Genomic DNA, 6000 nt, shown 5'->3' on the forward strand with positions numbered 1-6000 from the left:
CCTGGGCCGCAGTCCCTGGTCCAGAGGGCGAGGCGTCGCGGCGCCGGCAGCGTCCGACGCAGCGGCGGCGCGGGTGGTGGCCGTGGCGGCGGCGGCAGCGGCAGAAGCGGCAGAAGCAGCAACAGCAGCAGCAGCAGCAGGAGGACGAGGAGGAGCGGCGGCCCAGTGCGGGACCGGACCCGGCGTTGGGCGAGCGATGCGCGGAGGCTGCCCCGCCGCCACCCCCGGTCGCCCCCTCGCCTCCTCGAGTCCACAAAGCTTGGTCGCGGCGGCGGCGGGGGCGGCGGCGGCGGCGGTCGTCCATGGAGCTCGAGAACCTCTTGTCCAACTCGATGCTGCTGAAAGCGCGCCAAGGTGGGTGCACAGCGGCGCCCTGACCCCCGATGGAATCCTAATCCCCGTGGAACCCCAGTCCTGCTGGGGAACCCTGGTGCCAAGCAGAACCCCGGCCCTGCTGCGGGCCCCAGATTTTCTGCAGAATCCGGACCCGGGATCCGCGCAGCCTCACTCTCAGGAGTGGTCAGTCGACGAGTGGTCAGCTTGGGCACGTAAAGCTTAAGCCGCCCCCTCCCCTTTCGGCGCCTCCGGACCCAGGTGAAGGTGGCCTGCGCTCTGCTCTTGTTAGTGTGAGCTTGTTCCCTGTCCTGCTCTTCCTCCGGAACCTCGGGTCGCAGTGTGGCTTCAGCACCAGGCGAGCCGTATTCTGTCCCCGAGGGAGGAAGCCGGACCGGCGAGCGAAGCCAGCAAACAAGAACCACGCCTTTGTGCTCTTTAAAGGACCAAGAAGAAAATCCTGTAAACTAACCCGGGAGACCCTTCCGTTAGTGTTTTTAGAGTGTTACTTTAACATCGATTCATGGTTTGTTTTTTTTTTTTTTTTTTCGATTCATGGTTTTGAGGTTTGGTGATGTCTGAGACTTTACGGTGTGTGGAGTGGGTTTTAGCCAGACTTAGAGATAGATTGAGCACGTTAGTTACGATTCACCCTGATAGCAACGTAGAAGCAGCAGTTGGCGCAGCCCTTTTGCTCAGAGACCCCAGGAGTAGAGTTCTCTGTGGAATACCGAGTGTCTCCTCTCCGGCCTCCCGAGAGATGGGAGAGTGGGCGGCAGGGACCACCCATAGTTCTTCCGCAGCTTCCCTCTTAGGGAGTCCGGGTGGGAGCAGCTGCTTCATGTTTGTGCTGGGAACAGCGTAAGTGCCCACCGAAGGATGTATATTTAAGACAACCTGGAAGAAGTGTTTTATGCTCCATCTCCCAGGGCTTCAGGATTCCTGGGCGCAGATGTCGGCCAAGTGGTGCTCCTGGTGACTTGGACGCTGTTGAGAAGCATCGACAAGTTCATCTTGTGCTTAGAATAGTGTATAACGTTCTGTGAGAAAAATTAACCTGGAACACAACTATTTCAGATTTGGGGGTTTTGTTTTCTTTTTAAACTCCCCCCTTCCCATTTGTATCCCAAGTGCCTTTCAAGAGGAAAGGTCTTGATTAGGATTGGCTTGATACGGAGGGAATAAAGCATGTTCAAGTATGGCTGCAGAGCCTCACGATGGATAGCTAAGAATAGCTACCATTAATGAGGGTTTGCTTTGTCCAGGCATCGTGCTCAATTCTTTATGGACGTTATCCCAGCTAGTTCCTATGCCTCATTCTCCTGTTCTGTAAAGCTGGACTTACAACAGTCCTGCTTCATGGTGTTGACAAGGGGACTGCATGGAATAACGTGGTACAGCGCTTGGCGCTTAGAAAGTGCTCAGTAAATAAGCATAGTAGTTGTGGTTGTAGATTTTATTATGTCCAGAGTCATGATGAAAAGCTGGCATTTTAACATTGCAGTTGTGATCATTTAATTGACCTTGAACCTGATTCCTTGTCTCATTCTTAGACTTTCCAAAAGCATAGCTTTTCTCTTCCTGAATCCCCACATGCAGGAGGTCCTTGAATCCCGTTTATCCTTAAGCTTCATTATTTCTGTTGTCTCTCATTTCTTTGTCTCTGTCTTCACCCAGTACCCCCTTAGATGGTTCTCGACACCTCCTAAGTTAACTGAGGGCAGTGGTTTCCTAGCTGCTCTCTACTTCCAGAGCTGCTTCTCTTTTATCATCCCCAATGCTGCTAGAACACTTTCTGAAACACAGATTTGTCCTCTGTTTAAAATTTGGCCCTGGAGCTTCATTCCAGGTCAAGAACAAACACCTTAGTTCATCATGGCCCACAGGGTCCTGTCTGACCACTGGCCTGCTCTCCTCTCCTTGTCCCCAGCAGCTGAGCGTGTCACACCACTTCACGCCTCCAGGCTTTTCTTTTCTGCCTGCAGTCTTCTTCTTCCTTCCTGTTCCAGCTCCAGAGTCTTTTCTGGGGAACGTCTACATTCCTGCAAGAGGCCTGGTCACTCCATCCCTTGAGCTCCGTCCCTTGAGCCACTGCTGTGCCCGGGAGGAGCTCTTGCTGCAGTGGGCATCCCCAGGGGCAGCTTTGGGTCTCCCCTTCTGTGTCACCGGCACCCAGCGCTGTAATGGCACTCAGTCTTTTCTCTGCAAATTCCAAAATGCTGGCTGAAGGACAAAAGAGCACATCTTAGGAAGTCTCTCAGTACTGGTGATAACCAGAAATTGAAGTTTCAAAATAAGCTATCTTTTTAGACTAGCAGTCTGGAAATAGGGAGCAAAACTTGAGACAACTTTGGGATGTCAGTTGGCTCCATACTTGTAAATGCTAAGTGCTTTTTATTTTGTTTTGAATGAACATTTTTATTGTTTTTATTAAATCAGTATTATTTTATTATTCATTTTTAAAAAATTTTATTGAAGTATGGACGATTTAGTGTTGTGTTAATTTCTTATTAAGCCAGGATTAAGTGTTTAATTGTATCTGCAGTGCAGCCGGTAGGTTCCCTCTCCATGTTTACATGTTCATCACTAGCAAAGACAGCAGGGCCAGCCAGCACTAGTTATGAGGTTAGCCAAAGGCCAGGCACGCGTGCGTTTCTTTCAGAACGTAAATCTTTGTCTCTACCAAATTGAAAGAGAGTCCTAGTTCAAAGGACACAGGACAGTGTTACCTCTGCTGCTCCCTGACTGCTGTGCTAACTAGTCTCACTTCCTGGCAGAGACACTGTGCTTGAGCTTTTGCACTGTAAACCTACATCTCTTTTTCTGAGTGTTGTTTTGAAAAACAATGCTCCCACATTCACGTGGGCTAAACACGGTGTAGTCTTGTAGGAATGCCTCTCATAGAGCCAAGGACAAAATCAGCTCCACCGCTTCTGTTCTATGTGTTTAAAAACACATTTCCAAATAACCAATAATTTTTGAAAATCAGAGAATAGAAGGACTTTTGATAAAGAGCCCTAACCTTCTCCATTCTACTCCTTCTACTATAGACTGAATGTTTGTGTCCCTGCAGAATGCATAGGTTGAAGCATAATCCCTGGGGTGATTGTATTTGGAGGTGATTAAGTCATGAGGGTGGAGCCCTCGTGAATGCTACGAGTCCCTTTTAAACAAGACCCCAGGGAGCTCCCTTGCCCCTCGTGCCACGTGAAGACACAGAAGACACCGTCTGTGAGCCAGCAAGCAGGTCGTCACCAGACACCGAAGCTGCCAGTGCCTTGATCAATAAATTTCTGTTGCTTATAAGCCGCCCAGTCTGTGGTATCCCGTTACAGTGGCCCAAACAAAGACACCGCCCCAGGTGCGGCCACACTGATTCTCTTCTTGGGTTCTATTTCAGTTATCTTCCTGATCACTGTTGCATTTCTAAAGTACAGTGTTGATCAAATTCAGACTTTCCTGAGCCTCAGGAGATAGCTCACTTAAACCAACTCCATCTTCTTTTCCCTTATCAATATAATTATATCACTGTTTTTAATTCTTGTATTGGTTATCTTTATAACTTAAAAAATTAAGCTTAGGGGCTTCCCTGGTGGCGCGGTGGTTGAGAGTCTGCCTGCCAATGCAGGGGACACGGGTTCGGGCCCCGGTCCGGGAGGATCCCACATGCTGCAGAGCAACGAAGTGTAGCCCCCAGCTCTCTGCAGCTATAGAAGGCCAGTGCGCAGCAATGAAGACCCAAAGCAGCCAAAAATAAATGAATAAATAAATAAATAAAATTAAGCTTAGGGCTTCCCTGGTGGAGCAGTGGTTAAGAATCCGCCTGCCAATGCAGGGGACACGGGTTTGAGCCCTGGTCCGGGAAGATCCCACATGTCGCGGAGCAACTAAACCCGTGCGCCACAACTACTGAGCCTGCACTCTAGAGCCCGCGAGCCGCAACTACTGAGCTCACGTGCTACAACTACTGAAGCCCGCGCACCTAGAGCCCATGCTACGCAACAAGAGAAGCCACGGCAATGAGAAGCCCATGCACTGCAACGAAGAGTAACCCCCGGTCACTGCAACTAGAGAAAGCCCACGCAGCAACAAAGACCCAATGCAGCCAAAACTAAATTAATTAATTAATTAATTAAAATAATAAGCTTAGATTTTTCATTTTTGATTTCTTCTGGTAATGATAATTTTAGCCAAAATGTTTTCCAATAAAAAAGAAAAAGTATGGGAATTCCCTGGCGGTCCAGTGGTTAGGACTCCGCACTTCCACTGCCGAGGGCACGGGTTCGATCCCTGGTCAGGGAACTAAGATCCCACAAGCCATGCGGCATGGCCAAAAAAAAAAAAAGGGAAAAAGTATTTTCATTTTTGACAATTGAAACATTGATAAACATTTCTGATTTTTTTCCATTGAGGCATTTTATTTGCATGAATGTATTACATCCCTAGAAAAAGAATCCCAGGATTTTCCCTCCTGTGTGTTTTCATCTTGCTTCATGGACCATGTTGCTAGCTGAGGTTGTCAGTCCAAGGGGACCAAACTGACGGGACGGGAGCAGGTTACTCTGCCGTTTTCCTCGATCTTTGAGTTGCACGTCAAATCTGGGCTGGTCACTCCACACTTGTTTAGCCTGCCTGAGAGCTTCACGACAATTTTCCCAGCTCTGTGATCATGGGATCACAGGTGATCAGATTCTCCAGTGGAACCGTGCTTCATCATCACAGTTGGAAAGTGGACAGTGAGTTTGGAGGACAGCCTAGTAAGAACCTGGCTTTGGCGTCTATTTTCGGCATTGTTGATGATCTCGAGAGCATCGGCCGGGGCATTCGTGCCCACTGTTATGGTGGTGCAGAAAGATGGCGGAAAGAGCATTTCTAAGTTTTTTTTTGAAGTATAATTGACTTACAGTATTATATTAATTTTAGGTGTACAACATAGTGCTTTGGTATTTCTGTACATTACAAAATGATCACCATGATAGACCTAGTTACCATTTGTCACCATACAAGGATATTAAAATATTCTTGGCCATATTCCTTATGCTGTACATTACATCCCTGTAATTTATTTACTTTATACCTGGAAATTTGTACCTCTTAATCTCCCCCACCCATTTCACTCATCCCCCCAGCACCCCCCTCCGCTCTGGCAACCACCAGTTTGTTCTCGGTATCTATGAATCTGTTTCTGTTTTGAGAAACGTTTCTAATTTAATGTGAATGTGGTTTCTTTAATTGTGTAAGAGTTCACAGTGTAGAAGATAGTATAACAAGCACCCCAGTGCCCACTGCCCGACAGATCTTAACATTTTGCTGTATTTCATTTCTTTAAGAAAAAAACATTGCAGATATACTTGAGACACTTTGTGTATCTTTCCAAGATCCCAGGCCCTTCCCTCATTCCCCAGAGATAACCAAGGTCTCTCTGCACTTTGGCTGCTTAGGTTTGTAGGTAACAATATGGAGTGTATTGTTTTACATGATTTAAACTTCAGGTCGGTGCTGTTGCTCTGTGTGTGTGTATGGTTTTGTTATCCTTGTTGATGTATAAGTCCCCTTCCTCCTCTTTTCCCTCCCTCATCTTCCTTCCTTTCCACTCTTGCTAGCACGTGGAGTTATCAGACTCTCAGACTTTTGTTCCTGAAGGGCATGAAATGTTATCTTACCATT

At 47.8% G+C, this 6000-nt stretch overlaps 1 pseudogene; it reads right to left on the reverse strand.

The window, feature by feature from the left end:
* Positions 1 to 4632: 4632 nt before the first annotated feature.
* LOC116754101 lies at positions 4633 to 5296 on the reverse strand (annotated as a pseudogene).
* Positions 5297 to 6000: the final 704 nt, after the last annotated feature.

The sequence above is a fragment of the Phocoena sinus genome, chromosome 5, assembly GCF_008692025.1.
Source record: "Phocoena sinus isolate mPhoSin1 chromosome 5, mPhoSin1.pri, whole genome shotgun sequence".
Taxonomy (NCBI): domain Eukaryota; kingdom Metazoa; phylum Chordata; class Mammalia; order Artiodactyla; family Phocoenidae; genus Phocoena; species Phocoena sinus.